At 40.3% G+C, this 27,396-nt stretch overlaps 1 protein-coding gene across 4 annotated transcripts in view; it reads left to right on the plus strand.

Moving 5' to 3' along the window:
* Positions 1-2,111: 2,111 nt before the first annotated feature.
* Positions 2,112-27,396, plus strand: part of FUT8 (fucosyltransferase 8) — a 105,984-nt gene continuing 80,699 nt past the window's right edge. For 2 of the 4 annotated variants that reach the window (XM_039552096.1, XM_039552098.1), the window contains exons 1-2: positions 2,112-2,177; positions 23,869-23,945. The gene's annotated coding sequence lies outside the window, so the exon portion shown is untranslated. Of the gene's footprint in view, positions 2,178-17,949; positions 20,633-23,868; positions 23,950-27,396 lie in introns of those variants that run through there. The other 2 variants (XM_039552097.1, XM_019282841.3) reach the window with 2 other exon arrangements.

Raw genomic sequence — 27,396 nt, forward strand, 5'->3', positions numbered from 1 at the left:
TCTTTCAGAATCCTTCTTTAGGTGACCTCCTCCAAGTAAAGGCAGCATACAGTTAAATGTATCATTTGGAAAGCCATGCCTTGGTTTCTGGATCATCTTAATGCAACTTTGAATCACAGAATGATTTGTGTTGGAAAGGGGCCTTTAAAGGTCATCTAGTCCAACCCCCCTGCAATAAGCAGGGACATCTTCAACCAGATCAGGTTGCTCAAAGAGCCTTTCAATCTGACATTGAATACTTCCAGGGATGGGGCCTTCCTTCCCTTCCCTGCACTACACAGACTTTTGGCCCTTTTGCATATACCTAGACTTTAAAAATGTTTTTGATTTATGGAACTGGGTTTTGGAATATAAATCCTTGACTAAATTTGTAGGCAATATAATTGTTAGTAGGTATTACAACTGTCATAGTCACAGGAGCTAGCAACTGCACTCAGCACTTGACAACCATCAGCAATCTGCTTATGATCTCAATTTCTTAACTAATCTCTATTATTGTCAGTTAGGAATCAAAACCTTGGGGAAAAAAGCTATATTAATTATTTTTGCATTTCCAGATCACTCTGAAAGGTTGCTATGGGCACAGAATATTGTAACTCTTCTTTCTGTGCCCCAGACAATGCTTGTGGTGGTTGTGCCCTAAGCTCCATGTTAGCCCGCAGTTGATCCAGAATGTATGAAGTCAAAATAGGAAAACTAACAGACACTGGCATAATGTCTCACACTTTACAAGCACATTTTTGAATGTTTACTAGTTCTGGGGAAAACAAAACAAAACAAAACAAAAACCAACAAGAGGGCTTGTGAAATAAACCAGAGAAGACAAGTGTGAAGGAACACACGACTGAACACCAATATGCACGACAGCTCTTCTGAGTCTGGGAGGGAGTGCAAGAAGGATGTGATAGTTATAAAATATCCATCATTACCAGCTCTGGCTTTTACAGAAACCACAGAATCCTGGAACATACTCCCACTAAAATTCCTACTTCACATGCTATCTTCCCATCTCTGCCATTTCATCTCCCAAGCACACTGAAACATACCAAGTGCACATTACGAACTTTTAAAATGTATGCAGCTTTCCCACATGAATGTTTAGGAAACTATAGTTACGTCAAACGCCCTGAAATTCTACATCCATCCGAGTTCACCTGTTTATGGGCACTTTTGGGAAGGGTTCTGGTAAGCCACAAAGGCAGAACAGTCAAGGGTGCTTGGACAAGAGTGGGCCTCTCCCAAGTCCTGCTGTCACCCAGCACACAGAGTACTCCTTTTTCTCTCATAATACAAAATTTCGTGAGATTTCTGTCTTTTGCAGGGATCTTTGCATTAAAACCCCTAAGCCTGTTCCCGGGCAGGATGCGCTGGGGCTGCGGGCGGGACCAGCCTGTTGCGGACAGCAGCGCTGCCGGGGGCTGCGGGCGGCCCTGCCCGCGGCACGGCATCGCTGCTGGGGACAAAGCCACCCGGGGGCGGGACGCCTCCCCGGAGGGCCAAAGGGCTGTTCAGCGGAGCCCTGCAACGCCGCCCCCGCGCCCCGTCCCCGCCGAGCTCCCTCGCGGGAGGCAGGACCGCCGCGGCGGCGCCCAGCCGGGCGCTGCTGCTCCGCGCTCACGCCCATCGCCGCGGAAAACGCGGCCGCTCCCGCGCCACCCGCGGGCTCTCGCCGCCGCCCCGCGGTCCCGCGCCCGGCGGGGAAAGCCCCGCGCAGCGACGGGGGGACGATGCCGAGCCCGTCCCGCCCGGCCGCTCCCGGGGCGAGGGCGCGCGGGAGGAGGCGGCGGGGCCGGGGGGAGCGGCGGCGGCAGGTCCGGGGCGCGCAATGCGCGCTCCGGCGCTCCGTGACGGGGGCGCTCCCCGCGGCACCGAGGCCCGGCTCGCGCTCCCATAGGCTGCTTTTCCCGGCAGGCGCGCGCCCGCGGCGCGGCTCTTCCTACCGCGCTCGCGGGGGCGCGCGCTGCCCGGGCCGTGCGCCGCTGTCACAGCTGCCCGCGCGGCCGCTCCCCGCCCTCGGCGCGCGCCCTGCCCGCGCCCCGTCCCCGCCGGCTCCGCTCCGCCGGCGGCGGGTTCCTGCTTCCGTCTCCTCCCGCCGCTCCGCCGCCCGCCCCGCCGCCCCCCCGCCCGGCACCCGCGGCAGCGGCAGCGCGGGCTCCGCCGGCGGCGCCGGCACTCGGGTAAGGGGATGCGGGGGCTGAGCGGCAGCCGCGGCGGCGGGGAAGCGGGTACCGAGGCGAGACGGGGCTGCTCCGGCCATCGCTCCCCATCCCTCCCCCGGGCCTGGCGGCGCCGCTTTTGCGACTCGGGCGCTGCTCAGCAACCGCTGCCGCCGCCGCCAGGGTGGTGATGGCGGGGAGGGGGCCGGTCCCCGCCGTGTGCCGGGGGTCCCCGTGGGCTCCCTCACCTGAGGGTCGCTGGTGGGGCCTGGGGCGGCCGGAGAGCGCGGCGGAGGAAGGGGAGGCCGGGCTCGGCGGGCGGGCGGCCGGGGCATCACCGTCGGCGGCGGGGCCGGGCCGGGCCCGGGAGGGAGATGCGTGCGAGCCCGGGGCGGCAGCGTTGCCCCGGGCGCGGCGTGGGCAGCGGGGTTCCCGCAGCGCGGAGCGCGGCTGCCACGGTCCCGTGCGCCGCGGCCGCAGGGCGCGGGGAGCGGCCTCCAACTTTCCTTGTCCCGGGAACTGCGGACGCCCGAGGGAACGCCTGGTTTTGGCAGGGTGAAATACATGGGAAACGTGGGCTTTGAGGACGGACCTCACGCTCTAGGGCCGCCTGGTAGCTCGAGGAAGTGCTTGTCTGACACGGGTACAGAGCCATCGGTTGTTGCCTGGGGCTTTTCCCACGGAGACCTTTCCTGTATTTCGGCACAATTAAGTGCTTTGGTCGTGGATCCTGTTACTGGTAAGGCTGTGGCGATTTACCTCTAGGCGAGTTAGTGTTTGATGTATGCTCAGGTCTTTCACACGTGTGTGCAGGTAGTGCGCGCACTGTGTTCTTGATGCAAAGACCAGGCTGTGATCCTCTGCTTTCAGAAACTCTTGGTGGAGGGTACAAGAGGCAGGAACTACAGTGCAGTGGTGCAGGTTGTACCAGAAGCCTATGGGCAAAGACATCAGCTGTAAAATTGTTTGTTCAAAGACTGTCACTTCCTCGGGGCAGTACCTGCTGTCCTTGCGCCCTCAACGCACGCATGGTACAGTGTGATGCACGTGCTGTGTGTACATGGATGTGGGAAACAACCCTCTGTTCAGAATGTCCTTGTACTTATCTGCGATTTTGTATTAGCACTTGGCAGTTCTCTGTGTCTGTGTGTGTTTGTATACTGAAACAATATAGCTGAAAGCTGTATGTTTCAGTATACATGTGTACATATATACACACATACTCCTTCTATCCCAAAGTACAGGATCTTAATGTCTAGGCCTGAAAGTCAGTGGAGTAAATACTTCAGAAAGAGTGAGCATGAAAAGGTTTCTTGATTTTATAGTATTAATCTTATTTATTTTTCCTACTAGTTTTCCACTACAAGTCGTCAAAAACTTCAGAAAAGTCTGAAATGCAAAAGCAAATAAGTGGCCAACATTGCTTCTGCTTTTACAAATAACTCGGCTATAATTCCTTTCATTATTAAAGAAAATTAGTTATGAGGAGTTGGTGACTCTGCTTTGATGTAGTTCCAGTAGAGTCTGTTTCTCTGGTTATTGCAGCTATGCTTACTGCGAGATTTTTATTGATGCTTGTTAGGGTTTCGTAGGTATATGTACCTTAAGCAGGCACACTAGCATATTGCAAAGTTTGCATATTTTCCCAACTACACGTAATAAGACAGCCTTTTTCAAAGTTGGAAGTATAATTAGTTACTCATATTTTCTGAGTGAGAAGCTCAACAATGAGGGAAAGGCAGGAATCAACTTGGAGTGTTGAATTAGGCAAATTCACTCTTTTAGTGATGTAGTTGCCAGGACATTTGACAACTGGGAAATACAGGTGGTCAGTTGGAAGTTGTAGCTTTCTTTCCCTTTTAGTCCTTTGTCTTCATTTGTTTAAAATTTTGGCAGTTTCATGAGCTGAACAACTGCAAAGATACTAGTTCTAGCTAATACGAGAAAAAAAAAAGTGAGCTATACTTGCTGGAGTAGAAATGGATCTACTTCACCCTAAGTGAATCAGTAAAGGTTGTACTAAACCACACAGGGGCTTCCCTTTGGTTTGACATCTGTGGTTTATGATCACTTTATTGAGACTGCAAATAGAGACTTGTTTGTGTAATTGAATGCTTATGTATTACAAATATTGCACACCATTCATAGTGTAAAATTTTTTTTTTTTTGGTCCATTTCTGTCTTTGTGTGGCAGTATGGAATAGGTGCTTTATCTGTCAGATCTTTTCTAAACCAAATGATTTTCCCAGGCTTGGAATGTATGCAGTTAAAAATAATATATGATAATTTTATTTATATTTTATCAGATCAGTCTGTTCATTGACATTTAAGTGGGTAAAGATGAAGAAGGTTTGGACTTGAGTATTTATATCTTGTTGCAGAGTCAGAATTAAAGTAAAAAGTCATTACTATAATCTTAGGCTGGTCTGGAGGGGGAGCTAGTGTCAAAGCAAAAGTGACTTAATTTTCTGGACTCGTTCAAAAGCTTGTTGTTTGGTCATAGAATATGCTTCTAATATGATAAGGAATACAATTGTAGATGATGCATGCTATGTATGATTGCATTAATATGCATTTCTTGTAGGATGAAAATAATCTGCAGGTGAAGTGATGTGTGAGTTTTTTAGGGAAATAGAGTATGTGTTTTGATATTGCGCAACAAAAACTGTATCCAAAGAACTTTGAAGTTGCAAGGTCAAGCTCTTACAAGTCATGAAAAGCTAGAATTAGAGATTCTTGTAAGAACTGTAATGCGACCTGTAAATGTAGGGCTAAATGTTATGTTTTCCCCTACAATGTTGCTTTCAGTATATAGCATAGAATGGCATAGATGGTGTTCAGTGTGTGATATTGAATCCTTTTTCTTGGTGTCAAATAATGTGTGGCCTTACTATTTGTTTATGTGCTGTTCATACTGTACCTTCTTAATTTCCTCTTTTGCTGTTTCATTACCTTCAGTCTCTAGTGCCTGCATGTTTCACTAGTAATATTTTCACATAAGTCTCCTGAGATCTATTATGTATTCCTTTGTGTTGAATATCCAATTTAGGACCTTTATGATATGATTTTTCAAAATAATCTATCAATGTTTTAATGATTTATGTGTTCTAAGATGTTTTCCCATAAAGTTCTAATTTACTAACAGTAATCTGGCTTTTCTTCGTTGTTTTCAATAAACCCCTCAACAGCAATCCATGAATGCCTATCTAGAAAAGACCTCACTGCTTGATTTGTAGTATGGTGTGTGTTGATGTAGTCTGCAAGTATAAATACTTAGATCTGTTGCAGTGTTAACCCCAAAGTACTGAGTCCATAGTTTTGATGGAAAGTGGATTGCTCATTAAAAGTTTGTGGGGTTTTTTAATATATTTTTTTTCTTTTAAAAATTATTTGTGTGCAAGAAAGAAGAAGAAAAGAAAATTTTCCAGGACAATATTAATTCTGTCCCTTTTCCTGCAATACCTCTCTCATTAACAACACACTTGCCAACATTTGCAGTGCATATGGCAAGGTCCTTGTGTAATATAACATTGATTTTTTTTTTTTTTTCTAGCATTTTGTTCAGTAACACAGCAAGAGTACCTTGGGCACAAGGGCACAGAGAACAAGATCAAATAACGTTTAATTTTTGTCATGTGACTGTATTTTTTTTGAATCGATGTTAGGGTTTTGATAGTCAACTGTTTAAAACTCTGTGAAATTCTTTGCGCATAACCAGAATGTTCAGCATTCTAGATTAAAAAAAAGTCAGCAAGCCTGATGGACAGGAGGAAATCCCCTGTCCTGTGGGATTGCATATATGACTAATATGCATATAGTATACAAGTCTTTAAAAATGCTGAAATTTGTCTATTTTGCCATGAGACTTGTGCCATTTGAGCTAGCTGGGAATGTGATACTAGTAATTTGTGATTCGGCTGTGGTCCAAATGATGTTGTCTGTGTATGGTTTTCTGAGATTTTTAAGTGTTTGAAAGTAGAGGTGAAACTCTGGAATCTTGGGTTCTATTCCAGGCTCTGGCACTGAGCATGTTCTGTTGGATGCTGATTTTTCTGCTTATTCCTTGTGTAATATCTCCCTGTCCCAATCTTTGTCCTATTCTGAAATTTTTATCACAATCCTATTTTCCCCAAGTAAACAGTTTGTTTCTTGATAAAGGGCTTCTTATCTGACATCCAGAACTGCTGTGCATAGAGGTTCTAATAAATTGTTTATAGTTTCTTTCACTGTTTGAATCCTTTCTAGCTTTTCACAGTCCTCTCCGCTGGTCTCAGGTTTCTGTCCACTATCCTCAGTTTCACATCCAGTTCTCTGTCATAAAGAGGGTCTGTCCTTTCCGTGTTGTGAATTTCCACTGGCTCCTGTTGTCTTCTGTAGTTTTCCACCTTCAGTTTTGTGCTTCATTCTTCCTGGCTTCCCTCATCTGAATTTGTTTTTTCCTTTCCTGCCTGTCTTCCTACCTATCTCAGACTTGGTCTCTATCCCAAACTCAAGATTGTGTTCGCTCTTGTCAACTGTATCAGCTTTTTCCCCACATTGCAGTTCTTTCTTTAGTCAAATTTTATTGCTTCCTCTCTTTTCCACCCTTTTGTTTATGTGGATAGCTTATATTTTCATACTTGTTGGATCCAGCAGGGATATCACTGAGAATAAATTTAGATGGCAGTGCTCCATCCTGATAGTCAGGAAAACAGGCAGGCCTATCAAGAGGTGAGCTTGACTTCATGGGGAACTCATGTCTGAGCTGTAGTGCAAAAATGGGATATGCAAGCAGGGCCAGCTGGGACAGGCTACGAAGGAGAAATTTAGAAAAATTGTCCTAGTATATAGGGATGACATCAAGAGAGCCAATGCTCACCTAGAGATGACACTTACGAGGGAGATCAAGGCCAGCAAGAAGAGTTTCTTCTAGTACTTGAGTAGTGAAAAGCAGGACAAGTAAAATATGAGCTTCTTTTGGGTAGTGATGTGTCATAGTGAGGGTGGATGCAGATAAAGCTGGAGTATCCTGATCCCTCTGTTCCTTGGTGAGTCATTGCCAGCAAGGTCTCCCAGGCCTCTGTGCTTAGTAACAAGGGTTTGAGGAGAGCAACTACCAGCAGTGGCTGAGGATTCAGTTGGGGATTATTGAGAGAACTCAAACCCTACCTATGCGTGTGGCCAAATGCACCCTGCCTGTGAATGCTGATAGGGCGTGCCAGAGTCACAGTGAGGTCCTTCCCCATCATCTCTGAAGCATCTTAGATACCAGAAGACCCTCCCAATGGCTGAACAAATGCATAAAAAGGCCAAAATACAGCCCAAAGAGCTACAAACTGGGTAGCTTCCTTTTTGTCCCTGGGGAAAATAAGGGCGTGGGTGTTCTTGGAGCACATTTCTGGACACAAGAGGAAGGAAGTGAATGGGAGCAATCAGCATGGATTTATTAAAGGTAAAAAGGCAGATTGCCTTCTATGGTAAAATGACTGACTTTGGATGAGGGAAGAACAGTGGATTTAATCTTCCTGGACTTTAGCAAGATTTTCAGCTCTGTTGCCAACAATATTCTTGTATCCAGATTTGGACATTACAGATTGCTGGAGAGCTAGATGATATAAAAAAGACTGGTTGGATGGATGGACTTAACAAGAAGTGCTTAATGTGTCATATAGAGAGGTTGATGAACAAGAGGGGTACTGCAGGGATTTGTCCTGAGTAGGTGATAAAGTATGCTGTTGTGCATGGAGATTACACCAAATTGGGGGGAATAGTTGCTGTGCTTGATGATGGGCTGCCATTCAGAGGGACTTTGTCACTGTGAACACAAGGCCCATCTGGAGCTTTATTCAAGAAAACTTCAAAGTCCTACACCTGTAGGAGGAGCACCTTGCGGTGATACAGGCTGGGGACTGACAGGCTGGAAAGCAGCTCTGCTGGAGAAACATGGGGTCCTGGTAGACAGCACTCTAACCATGGATCAGCAGCAGCATGCCCCTGCAGAATCACAGAATGGTTTCCAGCTACCAATGTAAAGCACAGCACTGAGGGCTGCTAAGGAAAAGAAAAAAAATTATCTCAGAGCCTATACAAAGGGACATAAAAGATCGTCCAGGTCCAACCCCCCCGCCATGGGCAGGGACACCTTCCACTAGAGCAGGTTGCTCAAAGCCCCATCCAGCCTGGCCTTGAGCACTTCCAGGGATGTGGCATCCGCAACCTCTCTGGGCAGCCTGCTCCAGAGTTCCACTACTCTTGCAATAAAAAATTTCTTCCTGGTATCTTATCTAAACCTTCCCTCTTCCAGTGAAGGCCATTCTCCCTTGCCCTATCACTACATGCCCTTGTCAGAAGTCCCTCTTCAGCTGTCATGTAGACCCCCTTTAGGTACTGGAAGGTGCTCTAAGGTTTCACAGAAGCCTTCTCTCCTTTTCCTGTCCCTTTCCCTCTTGCTCTCCACAACCCCGACTCTCAGCCTAAAGAAAACAAAGGCAACAACCTCCTGAACTTTATGAGAAGGAACATAGCCAGCAGAGAGAGGGAAGTGGTTGTTCCTCTCTACTTGCTGCTCATTAGACCGCATCTAGAGTGCTGTGCCCAGTTTTGGGACTCTACAGGAAAGACATTGATAAATGGAAGTGAAGTTGGTGGAGGACTCCCAAGATGATCAGGGAGCTGGAACACTCATCCTGTGAGGAGAGGCTGAGAGAGATTGGTTTGTTTAGCCTGAGAAACACGTGATTTCAGTGGGATCAAACAACAACATGCTGTTTTTTTTGAGGACATCACTGAGAAGGACTCAGGCTCTGCACTGAGATGCGTGGGGAGAAGACATGAGGCAGTGTTCATAAATTGAAACAAAGAAGGTTCAGACTGGATGTAAGGAAAAATTCTTTCCATGGGGATAGTCAAGCTGTGTAAGGGGTTGCCCTGAGAAGCTGTGTAGCTTCTGTCTTAGAGGTTTCCAGGACACAAACAGGTAAAGCTGAGCAACCCATTCTTATCTGGTATCTGACCATGAGCAGGAGACTGGACTGAGGGACGTGTGGAGGTCCCTTCCAAGCTCTGTTATCCTGTGAGTCTACAACCGTGGATCTTAAGTTCCCAGAAGCCTTATACAAGAATGGAATAAGTACAGGCAGGATATGTAGGTGGCTCAGCTGCAACATATCAAAACAAAATCAGTAACAGTAGCATTACAGTGAGCTTGACAAAAGCATCATTTGTATGTCAGGGTAAGCATTTTGCTGTCTCTTAGAAAGATGCATGTGGAGCTTAAAGCATTCAAGTGATTAAACTTTTTGAAGAAAAATAACCTTTTGTAATGACATGAAAGTGTATTTCTATGTGGCTTTCCTTGGAAAGAGGAAAAATATGTTTTGCATACCATGTAAATATTGAAGTAACTTTGACATGGACACCTGGCACAGAGTGGGTCATCTTGAAAAGCCTTTGGCAACTTAAAGTGAAAAATGATTCTTCTACAAGGAAGTATGTGTCAGCCTTCAAAATTGGTGATCTCTCTTGGTCATTTGTCATGATAAGTATGTAAATTCGTATTATGTAGCTCATAATGCATCATTTCAAGGTGGTGATTTTCTGACAATCTGTTAAATCAGTTGCAATCAATTCTGATTTCCCCTCCCCCCCCCCCCCCAATATTATATACTACTTCCCTCACATCATTATTGTTTCTTCCTGCTCTTTTCTCCCTCCCCTGCCGCATTTTCAGGGTGAGGAATAAATAAAGGAAGAGAAGTAGTCGTAAGATGTGAGGAGCCCAGGAACTGTTTTGGAAGACTTGGCTAGAGGTCTTCAAATCAGAAGAGTTGCCTGTAGCAGAGAACTACTGTGAAATAACAGACTGGATGTATATGTATATTTAAAAATTATTTTTCATTTTTGTTCTTTAAGTATGAGCTGTTACATGAGGAATGATCTTTTTCTGAGGTTTTTGCCTCTTCATTTGTATTTGCTACCCTGTACTCTTTAGGTATCCTCCCTAAAACAAATGGTGATTTCTGTTGCAAAGCATAGTTTCCAGTGAATCAACCACTGTATTTAGTTCCATCAAATATTGGCTATTAATAAAGCATAATGCACATAATTTCTTTTCAAAATATGTATATATAATATATAACAGAGTAAAAATAAATACTTCAGCTGTTGGCCATTCTAGAACTTGATGAAGTTTGTGCTGCTACAATTGCTTTGTGGTAGCAATATTCTGAATGTAAATGCTTTTTAGGAGTGTGCTTTCATTATATGTTTGCTTCATAATCTTATAGTAGCAAGATGAATAATTTTCTGTAATGTTAGGGAATTTCTTTTGTGAGACAGTTAATAGCAATAAATATCGCCATGACATTATTAATTCTGCACGCTACAGACTCTTTAGAAGCTTGTGGAACATTGCTGTGAATATCTTATGGACATCAATTTTGACTTGCTGTGAGTTAAATTCTTTCTTCAAAGTATTGCTCTTACAAAAGGTTTTATAAAAGAGCAGTAGGAATTCCCTTCCAATAACCTCCCAATATTCATCTTTAGTTTATTATATTACTTATGTTGTACTTCACCATAATTTTTTTGCACAGTGACACAGTAACTTTTCAAGGTAAGTCTGATTTGTATGGGTACCAATATATTTGTTAAACTTTCTGAAGTTTATTCTTTTGAAGGTGTTTTTGTGCAAGTATGTAGTAAATATTAAAGTAAGTATTTATCCAATATGCTGTTTATTGAAGAGTTCATAACACATATTTGTAAAAATATTTTTAAAAATTATTAAGGTATTCAATTACAAAAATTTCTTCTTTAAGTGGTTTGCCTCTAAGGAAATTTCTGTTGACCAAGTGTCAGAATGTGAGCTTTCAGATTGCCTGAAACTTTGTCTTTCGCTCTGTGCCTCTATTTATGATGAAGTAGGTAGTATACCTGACGTATGTATACAGGTTTTTGATATGCTGTACTTAGCTGACATCTTGTCTCCTTTAGGGTGTTTGCTAAACAGCTTCTTTTGTCTGACAATCAGTGCTCACACTGCAACAGCAAAAACTATTCCCTCTCAAGGATGCAATCATCTAATGTGGATGGTACTCTCTCTCCTCATCCCCCTTTTGTTTTTCTCCCACCCCAAGTTGTATAGAACCATTCATGGCAGGGCACCTTATGTCTGTAGTTTCCCCCAGCTGCCTAGGCAAGCATTTATTTAGGGCAGGATTTGAATATACAAGAGAAAAGCTAAAACCCAAACATAAATTAATTGCTTTCCTTACTTCTGACGGTTTCACTGAGACACCTTTGTGGTATTGTGCCATGTCTTAGTATGCTTAGATAGTCTTTGCCCTTCCTTTTTCTGTAGTCTGGGGTTTAGAATGACTTGTTCACAGTTTACAATCTTCTTGATGCATGTGTTCACATTTCTGTTCAGTAACTAAATCTGTTTCACAGTTATCTTGGGATTTGTATTTTAACAGTACAGCATCCGACTTTTTGATCTGTCTATTGCTTGGGGTGTTCTTAAGTTATAGCAGCTAGGACAGCATGAATTACACCTTTTTCCTCATGTGGCTCACTGGAGGCATTCAGTGGCACTGAAAGATGTTCTTGAGTTATCTTCGTTGCAGATGCCTACCCATCAGTCGGGATTTCAGACATTCTCTTTGCAGTGGTTTTTGTCTTTTAACTTCAATGAGGTGGTGCTGGACTAGGTATCAATACTCTGAAGTTTGCTCTGCCAGGGTGGAAAGATGGATGGCAGTTTTGGTTATATGGCAGCTTATATCCTACAACAATATTTTCAAATTTTGCAGATATATGCTTTGGGTACTTCCTAGGGAACAGGGGATGTTCCCTAGTGGGTTTTGATGTTTTTTTCTGATGTCATTTTTTTTTCAGAGGCAGCAGGATCCTTGTAATGCATGTGAGAAAGCCCTTTTATCCTTCTTCACTTAATTACAATGGATCATGCTCTTACAGATGAGGGATTCAGTATAAGTAGAGCAAAGAAATGTTGGTCTCTCAAGGAGCCAGGCATACATATGAGATACAGAGAGATCAGCAAAATTTAAAATGCTTGTTTGATTTTCCTGTACAACATACTGCAGTGTCATGCATAGGTAATGTTAATAATTCTGCAGATTCTGTGTCTACAGAAGAGCTGAGAGAACACAGTCTGTATTCAGTTGCTTGCTCTTAAGACCCTTCTGTATGTGTGCACAAAATCACTCACGGTTTATCCTTAGGCACACTGAACATGTCTAGTTGCTTCAAGCTATTGGGACAAGAATAGGAAATACCCCAAGTACTGATATCTGACATAGGGTCATAAAACCATGTGTTGAGATGTAACAGGATATGCTGGTATCTCTTCACCAGAGATGTTTTGATGCTAGGCTTTCCAAGGAATGAATTTGAAATACTGTTTTACAGAGCAATGATTTTTGCTTACATCCAAATCCACTGTTTCCTGAAGTCCTGCAGCAGATAAGATCCTGCTGTCCCTGCTTTGCAGAGGCAGTCACAACTTTGTGACCAAATGTATTTTCAGTTAAGACTCCCAAGACTGTGCCTTTTGTGACACACGTTCTTATGTAGATAAGAGTGATGGAGTACATTTACTATTCCAGCTGTATCTGAGTGCTGTGGGTCTTTGGGGTGGGCTTACTCATTCTTCACAAGAATAGAAGGGGAACTGTCACATTTGTATGCCTGCTAAATAGATTGGTTAACTGCAAGCATGTCCCCAGTGTTGGTTTGTTCACAGTTAACAGGTTTCACATATGGTTAAAATATCCTTTTATCCAACTTTTTATGTCAAGTGGATATCAGTTGTCATTAGGGAAAGATTAAGTCCTTTTTATCTGCAGTTTTTGTTGATGTGACATGTATTCCCCCTGAGCCATCTGATCTTTGATTGGTCTTTTTATATTTGTTAACTTTGGGGATCCCTTTTGTAGTACTTCGGCCTGTCTGATTCCAGGATTACTCTTGCTTACATAACATCCTGCTTTCTCCAGTGGAGAGCCCTTTTCTTAGAGGCGAGATTTGGAAGATGAGCATAAAACTGACTGTGGTACAATATAGTACAGATTTTCAGGTATTTTCAAGTCATGCCGTGCTGATTAAGGCATTGGTATGATACCCTGAATGTCATGGAGTCATAGAATGGTTTGTATAGGAAGAGACCTTAAAGATCATTCAGTTCCAACACCCCTGCCCTGGGCAGGGACACCTTCCACTAGACCAGGTTTCTCAGAGCTCCCTCCAGCCTGGCCTTGAACACTTCCAGGGATGGGGCATCCACAACATCTCTGGGTGACCTGTTCCAACGCCTCACCACTCTCACAGGAAATAATTTCTTCCTATTATCTGATCTAGATCTACTCTCAGTTTGAAGCCATCCCCTGTTGTCCTGCCGCTACACACTTCTGTCAAGAGTCCCTCTCCATCTTTCTTGCAGGCTCCCTTCAGGTACTGGAAGGCAGCAGTTAGGTTACCCTGAAGCCTTCTCTTTTTCAGGCTGAACAAACCCAATTCTGTCAGCCTTTCCTCATAGGAGAGGTGTTTTGCTATAGATTGTTTAGAAAATTAAATGATTCATCTTGGCCTTTTAATTTTATAGATTCATATGACTGATTTTTATGTTTTCAAAAATCTGAGCTAGTAAATGGAGGTAATACTTTTGTGTCCCATCAGAAATTTAACTAGGGTATCAATTACATGGTTATATTTGAAAATAAGTGGGAAAAATAGTAAGCAGAATTGTATCTTGTTTATTTCAGAGTGCTATCTTGAAGGAGCATGCAGATTCTGAACAACTTTCACTCTGAGTCAGGCCTTTTGACTTTCTTCATGTTTATATAACTAATATGAATACAGAAAGACTTTTTCACAGTCCTTAAATTTTCATTTAAATATATTTCCTTGTGATTCTGATGTGAAATGCTACAATATGGTCATACTGTGTTAGACAGCAAAGATGCATCCTGAGTGTTCATGAAAATTGTTTCCTGCTGAGGAGTTTGTAAGTAGTGGGTAGAACTTACTGGCAACTGCAAGTCAAACATATTTAGCCATTTTTTTGTTTCTTAAAGGGGTTTACTGTGGTCTGACTTCTAGGACAGTAAAGATCTGCTTGTGTACTTAATGTTCTCTGTGCCATTCTGTTACTCAAGAGCTCCTTGAAGTCATAAGCAAACAGGGAATCTTCAGATTTTTGTTACTGGCTTTTCTCTTGAAGTCTTCTATAGTTGTGTAGTATTTAACTTCTTACCTTCCCTGGCACAAGCAACCACAGTAAAATTATTTATCTGGTTTAAGCATATCTTATTGAAAAAGGTCATAGTTTTAACTGTTCTTTTTGAAATCATTAGTACTGTGAAATGGAAACATTTGGAATGCTCCTTTGGACAGTTCTTTTCTTGGTTGTTGCTTGAAAATATTTTATTAATACTGTGTTTATTAACTGTCATCTCCTGGTGTTGAAGTGTACCTAGAGCTTGGGGCCCTTAGATTATGGCTTTTTTTTTTTATTATTATGTTAGGTCAAATGTGATTGTAGATAAAAAGTGCTGTGAACTGTGGATTCCCATCTGAGAATTTTTTAGCTGTGTTTGGATATGCTGTGTGAAGATTTACTGTTATTTTCACGGTGGATAGTCCCAGGTGTGCAGTTAGTATGTGCTAACATAAAAAAATACAATGTGACAGTATTTAAGAATAATCAGTAGTAAACCAAAATGGAGTACTGTCATTTGAACTAATTTCTAATGGCACTTGTACTATTACAGGTGTCTGTCTTCCCTTAATTGCACTAATTACATGTGTGTAATTGGTGACATAATGTATCGTGTGTAGAGAAAAGGTATTTGGAAGGCAGACTCATTAGTTCTTCTGGGTGCATTTTGAGCTTCAACAAAACATTTTCTCTCTCATCTATCTTTTATCTTGCATTTTACAGCTTTAGACTTTCTATTTCCTGATGGAAATGTATGAAGTGTAGTGACACGTTTGTCCTTCTTTATCCAGTAGGCTCTCTAATGAGTTCAATGATGGACAGCACTGATGTCAAACTGTATCTCTGTAAAACTAAGAGTAGAGTAAAAGCTGCTACAAATTTTGCTTGTATATCAGGCTTAAAATGACGTGTTTTGTTTTTTTTTTTAACATTGCCTCAATGTCTTTTCTTTCATGCTTCCCAGAGTTCTTCCATATATTAGCTTTTCTTTTCCTACTGTCCTCTTACTGGGATCAGGATTTAGCAGAAACCCCTTATTCATGATTCTGTATCTCTTGGTGTTTGAGTACTGCCTTGTTTTCTTTGCTTGGTGTCTGTCAGCATCTCTTGACTGATGGGAAAGGGTGATCTATGATTAGATGAAGCTGCTGTTATAAAAGAAAACAGAAGTGATGCTTGATACAATTTGTAAAGTTCTTTGCTCTTTGAAAACTGGGTTATATGAATAGTATAGATTAAACATATCCATATTATATGCATGCAGACATATATATACAAAACTATATAATTATGCTAGATTATTCTGATCACATAGGGTAGCTTGTACCACAGTCATTGGGTAGTGTAGGGAAACCTGACTTACTACCAATATATACTTGCTTTGGGAATGAATGAAGCACTTTTTTTGTGGAGCCTTTAACCCATAGTAAATTCATTGCAATGTCTGTCTGCTCTCCTTCATACATTATAAACTGAGAGAAAAAGATGATATTCAAAATGGTTAAAAATCAACCTGTAACTTTTAAAATTATATTTGCTTTTTATCCCTAAGTAGGAAGGACATGTATAATTTTCTAAAAATTTTCTTCATGAATTAAGCAGGAGAGGAGTAAGAAAATAATACAAGATTGGCTAATGGATAGTGAAAGTAGGAGATAGGAAAATAACAACCACTTCAGAAGGAACATTGAAATGTACATTTGAAGGAATAGTCTCTTAATATCACGCTATTTTAGTTGGTTTGTGGTGAAGCCTGCTCAAGGAAAAGATGTTAACAATTTTTCAAATACCAGCAACTTAAAAGACCCGAAACCTCTGTGAAATGAAATGTACTCTAGTAGTAGTACATGTTTTTTACTCTAACATTTAGGGTCTATAAAACTTGGTGTGTAGTGTCAAGGAATATATTTAAAGGTGTTTTCTGTTGCATGATATAAATTGCATGGGTTTTCTGTATAATATTTATGCTGATGGAATTATATTTAATATAAATTTTATGCTTCCTTCATTATCAGGCACCTATCAGACATTGCAGGAAGGTTTCAGATTTTGTTATTAAAAATCCTTGACCACTTCTTTGATTTTAATTGCCAGGATCTTAAATTTGATAGTCTTCTTGACTTTGTTTGAAGATTTGTTTGAAGATCCACCTTTGATTAACCTGTCTGATAAACATGAACATTTACCATGTCTGATAAACGTGAAGCTGAACCGCTCTCTCCTCAAGGGAAGCAGTGTGTTCCTTTTTTTCTCAGCTTCCTGGTTGTTGTATGCTGCTTGCATCTGTTCTTTGCCTTCCCACAGAGGAGCAATGGCAGCAGTACAGAATTGATACTATCTTTGAAATCTGCACAGCTGCTGGTATGGTTCTGAGTCACAGCAGTGAGGTTGACCACAGTCTTGTTAATGCACTGCTACTTGACCAGTCAGTTAATGAAAGCAGAGTCACTCAAGCTGATCAATGACAGACTTTGGAATAAAGTGCTATGATTTTTATTTGGTTCTTGTTTGAAAAGCTTGAAAGAAAAGATGAAATTATGTATGAATTCCTACTATAATTTCTCTAGCAAAATCGAGCCATGTGCTCACTGTGGGTAGGTTTGAAGAACTTATCTTTTTCAGAAGGAAGAAAAAAATGAAGAAAGGGGTGAGGCATCTAAGGCACAACAGAAAATGTGGTTTCTTTCATTTACGAAATGAATTGTTTCAATTAATACGTAGAAGATTTTTAATAATTCTGTCGGTGTTGGTATTTCTTGTGTGTGTTCGCATCTCTTTCCATGTAAATTTCTCTGACTGTAAATGACTTGAGTAATGGTATTTGTAGGGGTAGCTGGTATTTGCAGTGGATAGTAAGCTGTATATTTCTTAATTTTTAAAAAATTTACCTGCTTTATGTCAGAACTTTGATAGGATGAATTAAATACCACAGTTTAAAATGATCCCACAAAATTAATAGCAAGGCTGTCTAGCTTTGTTATATAAATATGAACTAGAAACAAGTAAGGTTTTTTTTTTATTGGATTACAGCCATGTTCCTTTGTGTGGTGTTTTCAACATCACAGTTGTTTTTCAGTGACATGTATGGTACTGTCTTTATTCTTCTATGAAGCTTGCTGATTTTTTTTTTTTCTGGGACTGTCAAACATTGTTCATAGTCTTGTCTTTTGGTAGAGTAGACTTTCTCCTTTGAGCTAATTACTGCAACTGGTAACAAATAATCATGAGGCTGTACTGCATGAACAATTTCCTTCCTCAAATTCAAACCCAGGTTTGGGGTTTTTTTTATTTTGTCTTTTGACCTGATTTTAAATGAATGGGTTTTACCAGCATTTCGGCTTGTAGATTGTTATTTCTTCTGTATGTTGACTGTATTATCACTTAACAACATTCTTAATTGGGCTTTCCTGTCAGCTTTTATTCCAGTCTTTTCATTCATTAGCCTGTGTCTACAAAGAGTGTTCTTTCTGTGTGATTATCTTTCCTTTAAATTTTCTCATTCTTTTGGTTAAATTTCTAAAGATGGTTAATACTTTCTCCTCCTCTTCTTTTTTTTTTTTTTTTAATGTACTTTTCCAGACTTAATCTGCACTTAATTTTAGTTTCTTTAAGCTGGTTTGATTTCAAATCCCTTTTGACTACATCATCACTAATAAAGTTGACCATTGTTAGTGAGGACAGCTGGCACAGATTGAGATTTGTCCTTTCTGTTAATCTTTCAGCCTTAAAACAGGTAGCTGTGTGTGCCGTACTGTTGGAAGTTTTCCCAGCCATGTGATAACCCTCAGATTGTTCCCAGAGGTTGGGAGAGTGCAGTTGGCCTTTATCAAAAGTATTTCAGGACTTGTTCTTACATGATGATTTGCATATCAGTGTCTGGGAACGTTTTAGTCATTAATACATAGGTGTAACTTTTGTAAAGGCAACAGTCAAGCCAGTTTCCAACTAGAGGTTAACTCAGTTTTATTGCTTCCTAAGAGGCCTACTCCGTGAATCATTAATATTAAATCTTATGCTTTGAATGATCCTGCCAGCTGTCTGGGGAAAAAAAAACCAAACCATACCCAACAACAACAAAAAATAATCTCAACAGTTCCTCCAACTCCCTCATCCACTTAAATTTTCTGGTTTGGTAATTTATAGGAGGTCTGCATTTTCCTACTCACTGTAACTTCCCCATTCTAACGTTATGTGGAGTGTTTGGCTTCTGTTGCATTCTGTATTTCAGAACAGATACACTAATCTTAAGATATTCAAGACAAGATTTCCTGCTCCACCCTATATATCTGTCCTCCCTGAGCCAAGTAGGCCTTCTAACAGGATGGAGTATCTCACTAAAGGTGTTGTGGCAGTTGAGTTATATATTTGTTTACTTTCTGAGATTCCCAGCTACCCTTGTTTTTATTCTCATAGTTCTTGTGCTAGTTTACTGAGAAGTAAAGCAGAAGTTTACAAGGAAGCTCAGAAGATACTCCACTGTTTGCCACCTTCTCCTCCCTGTGACCCTTTAGCTGCCCACACTTGCCACTCATTCCTTTGGAGCTGTGATCTAGGTTGCCATTTGTAAGTCTTGTTATTTTATTAAAGAGGACAGTCTTTGCTTTAATTTGCTCACTGATGATTTGAATGACAGCAGAGTTTTAGCCTGCCAGGCTGGGAAGCACAGATGGCGCTTCACATGGCTGAGAAAAAGTGGAACTCTGGGGAAAAGAAGCATATGTTTTCCTGGGTTTGAGAGAACTAAAAGAGGTCCAGTGCTTGAAGTGTTTTTCCAAATTTTCCCCAAATTTGCTACACATGTAACAGTACACTGTATTAGCAATGCCACTCTAGCATACATGAAACTTTGTACAGTGAAAAATGTAGGGCTGCAGACACTGAACAGCAGTGATGTGTCTTCCAGGAATAAGGGGATGGGTCACCTAGGGCCATGTAAATAAAAGGGAAAAGTGAGTCAAGTGGTTGGGACAGTGTGTCTTGAAGGAGAGAAGCAGGAAAGAACTTGAGAACTATGCAGTGTCACGTAGGTTTATTACCTTCTGAGTCACCTACCTCCTGGCAAGTGGATAGGTTAAAACTGTGTTTATATTCAGGATGTTATTTTATAACTTAATTCTTCATTTAGCCCTTTAATATGTCCATGAAAGAAGGCAGTGGATTGTGTACTGTTCTGTATACTGCATCAGTTTTGTAGAGTGTTCTGAGTTTGTGCCTTGAGAAACCATTATGTGTGAAAATTTCAGTATTATGAAGGGACTTTGTACCTTAAGCAACTATTTTACATTTTCTTCTGTAAAGGATACTTGCTTATTGATACTGAATTTTGTTCCTAATTGTTATTTGTGCTGTTAAAAATGGTGTACTCTTAGAACAAGGTCAAAGTGGCCAAGTACTATATGTGACAAAGAAAAACAAGTGCAGGAAGATCTTTGTCTTTTATGCTTATTTTGATGAATATTGAGGAATAATGGTCCCAGATCTGGCTTGACTGAAAATGGAATTTCATTGACCAACTGTATGTCCTTCTCAGACCAGTGATAATCAAAGCTTGTTTGAAAGGGAACCTCCTCTACAAAATTGAACTGCGGAAGGCATCCTGTGCACTTCTCTGCAAAACAGATAATTCCCGGGAGCTTCTTTTCTGTGCAGTAGAAGTTTGATGATTTGACTTTGTACCTTGCATATGCCAGCTTTTTTAGCTCTTAGCAGTAAGGAATCTGAAGAAAAAAATGGAACAAAACTGAACCCCACACCATTATATAATGTGTATAAAAGACCCTATATGATTTTTTTAAATATATACAGTAAAAAGATTAGCCTTCCTTCTGTCTCCGTGGGATGTTTTTTCTTTCCATATTTGTTTAAGGAAATTTGCTTAGTGCCAGCAAGTAACAGTGCTACCAGACAGATGGATTGATGGGTATAAGAGAAATGAAGTTCAGTTTTTCAGTTATATACCTACTTCTCCATCAGAAACATACATTATCTCTTAAAACTGGAAAAATCATGTTCTGAGCCTCACTTGGGCTTACAGAAGGAATAATTTTTTGTTTTTTTCTTTACCAATTGACTGATTCTGTTGTTTGTTGCAAGTTGTTTTGTTGTTTAAAATGGATTTTTTTCATGCAATGTTCTCCCTGGCACAGGTTCAGTCACTTCTCTGCCAGCTCTTGAAACTGTAGAGCCAGCAGCGGAATATGCGGGCGACTTTACTAAAAAGCTGGTCTGTATGCTTCAGAACTTGCTTGTACTAGAGAAGGTAGGACTATCACACTTAGTAGTAGATTTATGTCTTTGGAGTAATAGAAGATGTTTAATAAATAATAAAAAAAAAAAAAAAAAAGATTGCAAATTCACATCCTTGAGCACTGATGAGAACTCCTGATGTAAGCAGACTGGTGATCAGAGGTAGATTGCTGTTGTATGACCCAGCTCCAGATCTGCTTCCTTCTCAGATGATGTGACTTCATGGGAGTAACATGATTCCAAACCACACCAGCTCATTTCTAGCTTTTAAAAACAGATTGTTAGGACCAGCCAATAGAGCATTCATCGATTTACATTTAGATTGGCATTAGCTCTGATCACAGTCACACTCAGAAAAGAGCAAGTCATTTGGGTAAGAAAGAACTGGTAGTGTGGTTAAGCTGGACTTGCCTTCTTAAACGGGAAAGAAAGAATTTGGCGAGTAAGACCTAGGAAGAAATAACAATAGTCTTTATTGGGTGTGAGGGCATATATGGGAGAGAAACATCTGAAAATAAATAAATCTGAGGCATAAACTTAAGAACAAATCTTTTTTGAAAATCAGAGGATGAGGTCTACTCAGTAACGGAGAGAAAGAAACTCAATGGTTCAAGATGATGTTTTATATATTTATGTAAGAATACGGTTTAAGATGATAAGGTTGCTCCTGGACTCAGAAATTAAAAATGAACATTTGAGATTTCTTGATATTAGAATAATAGAAATCTCTGAGAAAGAGGGTAGAGCAGACAAGAAGATATTTGATTGTTATTTGTCATAAAGTTTTCAGCTTTACAAATTCTGTTCCTTGGAGCTGCCACTGGTATCCTGAGCATATCCAAAGGGAATATTTATTGTTTTTATTTTTTGTCTTCTTGGTGCATAGTTTATCATCTTCTGAAGCAGAGACAATTTGCCATTCTCTAAAGGTGGGATTTTGAGTGATATGTGTGATTTGTCCTGTGGTATTGGGACAGTAGTCCTGGCCTGGCATATAGGTCTAATGTCTGTGTTCAGAGTTAAATCAGTTTGCCCTAGTCAAATGCAGAAGGGATGGGAGAAGTGTTTCCATTTTTTCTTCCTCCTTGCTGCAACCCTCTGTATTCCTAAGGTGATCTAGGTATTTTCATCTAACACTTCTGTAGTTGCAGGCACTTAAAGTGTGGTGCTTTCAGATTTCATGTCTTTTTAAAGTTCAACTTAAATTACATGAAAAATATTGATGAAACGTTTTGGACTCGGTTTTGGTTGGGGTCTTGTAATGCAGGAGACTGGATTGAACACTGCAGATGTTATTGAATCCTTTATAAGAATTTTTTTTTTTATATAAATAGATAATTTAAAAGAAAAAAGGTGGTGACTAGTCTATGTACACCCAGCAATTAAAAGTCAGAATTAAACATATAACTAAAATTTCCTATCTGTACGGTCACTTCATGACCTATATTTCCAAAAAGATCTCTGTAAGAGCGCAAATTTATCTGGAAGGAAGCACTGTCTAATTAGTGATATTTGTGAATAGTCTTGAGGTGATTGAAAACACAAATGCAAAGATTTTTTTAAATACTTTCAGTTTTCACATTATAAATAGTATTCAAATTTCAGGGATTTATTAGCAATACTAGGCTGTAAAAATGAAACTTTTTGGTAGTTTTGAATGTTTCAGAGTAGGCTGACTGTTTTAAGATAATCATAATTTATGTAAAGTGACTGTCTGTTCTTTTTATGGAACTGTGGGAAAAAACCCTGAGAGCTTTATTTCTGTGCTCTTAGTAGTAGTTTTCTCTAGGGCATGGTGATTTGCCCAGCCTGGTAGGACTGGAAGGCTTTTTGGTACTGCTTGCAATTCTGTTGCTTACAAATAAATCAGCTTGTAAATTTAGTGATAGTTCTTTTCATTATATGAAGTGTAAATGTTTCCACTTCATATTTACCATGAGCCAATCTGTCTAAATTTTTTTTTTCCATACGTATGGCTCACCTAATGTGCTACCTTCCACTTGTTAATGAGTTTGGGAATACGAACTTTTAAGAAGAAACATCATAATGCTTCATACAAAATTAAGAGTAACCATCATTCTAGACCATACTCTAATGGATTCCATGTAGGGCTTCCTCTTGGAACATGTGGGCTCTGTATTTTGTTCTGCTGGGCTTCTTGAGTCACCTTCAGCTGAAGGTTTCACCTCTCCATTTTTGTGAAGCAGGCAGTGTAACTGATTTGATGAGAGCTACAATAAAAGAATGAGTTTATTTTTTCTGCTTTTACTTTTTATACACGGAGTAACCGTGTTGTATTTTTTGGTTTGAATTTCTGAGATACTTTTATCACAGCAAAAGCTATAACCTTTTCATTGAGTGCCACCTTAGCCAAAGTATACCCATCAATCTCAAATAGAAGTGAAAATAGGCTATCTCCCTGTTTCCCTCAGGCATTCCATTTTTGGAAGTTCATGGGCTCTGACTTTGTAGGTGCTGATTACTTTAAATAATTTATTATATGAATAGGAAAACACAGAATTCAGATTTTTTTTTTATCACTGTTGCTGCTTTTGAGAGGTTTAGAGTTGCCAGTTCACCTTGTTCATTGAAAGTACAGCTGCTTTAGCTTCTCTTTGAAATAGAAAATCACTTAATTTTCATTCAAAAATAAGACTAATTTGGCAGAATTCTCATTGCAGTAAAAGTCAGTTATCTGAAGCATTTATCATTTTTTTCCCTTCGTTCCTATTCCTGGCACTATTGTTGCTTTAATTGGTTTCCTGTTTTTTTTTTTTTCCTGCTTTCATTCCTTTCCTTGAAGTGAGGTTCACAAATAAGCTTTTTCAACAACCAGTTTATTGCTGTTTCAGAGTCTGATAGTGCATATTTGAATGCTTTTCTCTTAAGTGGCCAGGAATCAACGTTTAGTTCAGTGGTGTGCTGCCATTCTGAATCAGTGAGACAACTGTTAGGAAATTATGTAGTAACTCCATGCCTTGATAACCCCAAACAAAGGTTTTGTTTAAAACAGTTGTTTCTTCACTGAAAGAGTTGTCAAGCTTTCTTAACAGGCTGCCCAGGGAAGGTGTTGAGCCTCCATTTCCCAGGTGAATTTAAAAGATAAGTAGATGTGGCACTTAAGGACATGGTTTAGTGGTGGGCTTGGCAGTGGTAGGTTTATGGCTGGACTTCATGATCTTAAAGGTTTTTTCTAACCTAAATGATTCTGTGATAAAAACTGATGATATTTTCCTCTTCTACTTTCAGAGAATTACCTATGCTTCAAAATGAAAGTGAGGAAGAAGAATCCCCAAAAGTATTAATTTGAACAATAATTACTGCTTGTAAGTAAGTACTTCTCGTTCTTTGTGACGTTGCCTTCACAACTGAAAACTGCTCTTCTATTGATAAGTCTTTGTCAGCTGAAAAAAGGAAACTTTGCAAAAGAGAGGTCAAGTGCCTCACTTTTGTGTCAGACCACTGACAAAATTGGGTCAATCAGACACCCATTTCACCTTTCATTTCTCCTTACACCTATTTCTCTCCCATAACTCTTTGCCTCTCACCTCTAAAAAGAGAAATTCTTTGGTAGGTTCATTATGTATCCTCTGTCTTACGAACAAAATCCTGTATGTCTTTGGCAGTATTTCTGGACCCTTTCCATCTGCAGGTATTACATGTGTTTCTCAGAGATAAGCTGTACTTTTGCAGAGGCTGGCCACAGGCCCTGCTCCATGAAGTTTTTCAAGAGTTATAAGCAAATTAAGCTGTTGTGGGTGGAAAGTATTGTGTGCTCTGGGGTATGCCAGATCCAGTGCTAGTGAACACTTCAGATTCTTATGCTTTTGAAGGTCTGGGCAAGTACCATAGTAGTCATGTTTGAGGACACTTTTTTTTATTTAAATAAAACTTAGCAGAAAGGTAACTCTTCATTTTGAGAAGCTGCTTAAAGAATGAAGTGAACTTCACTGAAGCATGAATTTGGGTGTGAACTTGGAAACCAAGCACATTATGACATTATTCTTTTTTTGATGCAACTGTAGAAAAGACTGTTATGATCGCTATTCTTAATTATGATAAGAAAGTTATGAAAATTTCTTAAGCTTTCACAATTGAACAAATTAGATTAAGAGTTCAAGCAAATTTGTTGCAGATTAGATGCTTTTACAGTTCACCCAACTTCACTACTGGTTTTCAAGCTGGTGACATCTAAAGTGCTCTCAATTATTTTGATTTATTTGTGCACTTATAACTCTAGAAGTACTGTGTTATTGTAAGAGTTTAATGAATGGTTTATTTAAAAAAAAAAAAAAAAAGAAAAGTGGGATTTCAAATAATGTTCTGGGGACCTTCTGGCCAGGACAGAACAAAGAATATGGTTATAGCTTTCCAAGCGTCTGGTGTCCAAGTAGTTGTCTTGAAACTGGGTTAGCTGTTGTAAGTGCTTCCTGCTGGTGAGAGGACTTGTTTCCATTTCCTGCACCCAGCTTTCTTCCCACTTTCAGTCCTACTGAAATGAGTTAACTGATTTGTCTCACAAATCCAGAGAAAAGGTGGCTAGTTTTTTTCTTGGCTTTTGGGTTGGATCAGCTCAGACAACTGTTCAAAGAAGCGTCCAACTTCTTCTGTACAGAGGAAGCAGAGAGACTCTGCAGGCAGGAGCAAATAGTGTGGGAGTGTAATCCATCCCTTTAGGCAGCTGCCAGTCAGTGGATTTGGCCAGCAGTTTGCAGTAATGCTCTCTTGAAGTTGTTAGGCTGGGAATACATGATTTGACTCTGGAGAAGAGCAGGCTTCTGTGGAAGCTTTAGACTAGAATTAGCTAATCTTGCCAGATTCCTCCTAGACATTGCAGTTGGTAGGAATAGTTTATTGGTATGGAATAGAAACAATGATTCAGAGGGAAAAAATCTTAGCCGGTGACTAGGAAATCTGTAATAGTCTTCCCCACACCCCACCCTCCAACTCTCCAGCCCCATGTGTAGTATCTGTGTGCTCCAGGCTCTGAAAATGAATGAAAGGTAGAAGAATTTCCATGACTTCTCAAAACCTCACTTCTAGTCAGAATTGGCTGGTCCCTTGTACATGATGTTATGTAATACAACAATTTGTATCTTGATTTGCAGTTTTGTAAATTAAAATTTGTTTCTTTGTGAGAGCCTGCATGCAGGCATGCATGTGTAATTACTTACTTTTATACTTCTGTTGTTCCGTGTTCGCACTAACTTGATTTGTCCGGAAGCTGTGGTGATGGTGTCACTGTCTTTAGCAGAGTTGCTTTCCTTCCTTTAGTAAGAACAAGGCACAGTGGTTGCCTTTTCTGTTTAGTTTGTGTGGGAGGGTAATTAAAAGGATTTGTACAGGTCTATAAACTGCAGTGCTTGGAGCTGTAGTTAAGCCCCTGGTTTGGTATATGCATTGCTCAGCTACTGAGGGAGATTGAGCAGTGGAAGAAAGCTGATTTGATCTTAGGGTCTAGGTAAAATCTAGGTAGTGCTGGTGGATTGAGACAAGTAATGGAGCACTAGAGTGAAGGTGATATCTTTCCCATATTACTTGATTATGCAATCTATGGATTGTGTTGGATTCCTGCTTCCAGTCAGATTTTGTAACAAGCTGCATTTGGAATTATTTTCTGCTATCATAGTCTGGCTTGGGAAAACTGTATTTCATCCATATACGTATTTAATATTTTTTCCTGATTGTTTTTCACATATAAAAATGTTTCCATGGTTCTTTTTCCCAAATCATATTTCACACTTAGTCTAATCCATTCCATTTTTGAACTGCTGTTCTGTAGTTTGTTAAGAAAGAAAGATCAAATAGACATTTTTTATTGCATTCTAAAACACTTTCTTATCCTTTCTTGGATATTCTGTAAGTTAGATTAATCCATGATAAGCTTTTCAAGATAAACTAATCTCTGGAAAAGGCCTGTATATCTTGAGTTTTATTTATTGTAAGGGCACCTGAAATCTCAGATAGATATTCTCTGTTCCTGCATATCTAAATAGATCAGCGTATGAATCCTGATGGAAAATACCTTTTCAGAAGGTTATATTGCTGATTTAGCCCTTCCATTTTATCAGGACTGTCCCTTTGTGATTCTGGAGTATCTATGATCTTACTTGCTACTTTCCCCCTTGCCTGAGGATCAGCAAAGTCTGTTTCTTGTCCTAGCATTCAGTTTCAGTCTGCTCTTCTATCTTGGTAGGCATTTAGCTTGGATTCTTCTTTGAAAGATTGCTTCTTGCTCCTCTGTCTCTCTGAACTATATTCTTTATTAAAAGTGTGTTCTAGATAAGTCAGTTCTGATGCAGCAGCACAAACAACAGTCTTTTATGTCTTTCTTTTCAAGAAAAGAGGATGCTAATGGCTCCATTGACACACGTTTACTGCAGTGAAAAATGAAACCAGGCTGAGACACTGCAGAGAGGTTGGAAGATGGGAGGAGAATTTAACATGAAGCAAGAAATTAGAATGATCAGGGAAAAATGGGATTCAAGCCATTAAGGGCAAACTTAAAATACTGCTTTTAAATTAAAGGAACAGAAAACAGGCAAGTACAGGATAAGGAATGGCTGAGAGTTCTGAAGAAAGAGATTGAGGGTTAAGAGCTGACCTTAAATCAAGAGTATCACGCACAAAAAGCAGTTCTGAAAATGGAACATCACACCAGGATGAGTGAATGAAAGTGCTGTCATTCAATGCTGTAAAACTGATGTAAATCTCTCTGCACAACCTAGAAATGGAGTCAACTAGGTCATTGTGTCCGGTTTGGAACCATGCACGTAA

The sequence above is a fragment of the Corvus cornix genome, chromosome 5 (genome assembly GCF_000738735.6).
Source record: "Corvus cornix cornix isolate S_Up_H32 chromosome 5, ASM73873v5, whole genome shotgun sequence".
NCBI classification, from domain to species: Eukaryota; Metazoa; Chordata; class Aves; order Passeriformes; family Corvidae; genus Corvus; species Corvus cornix.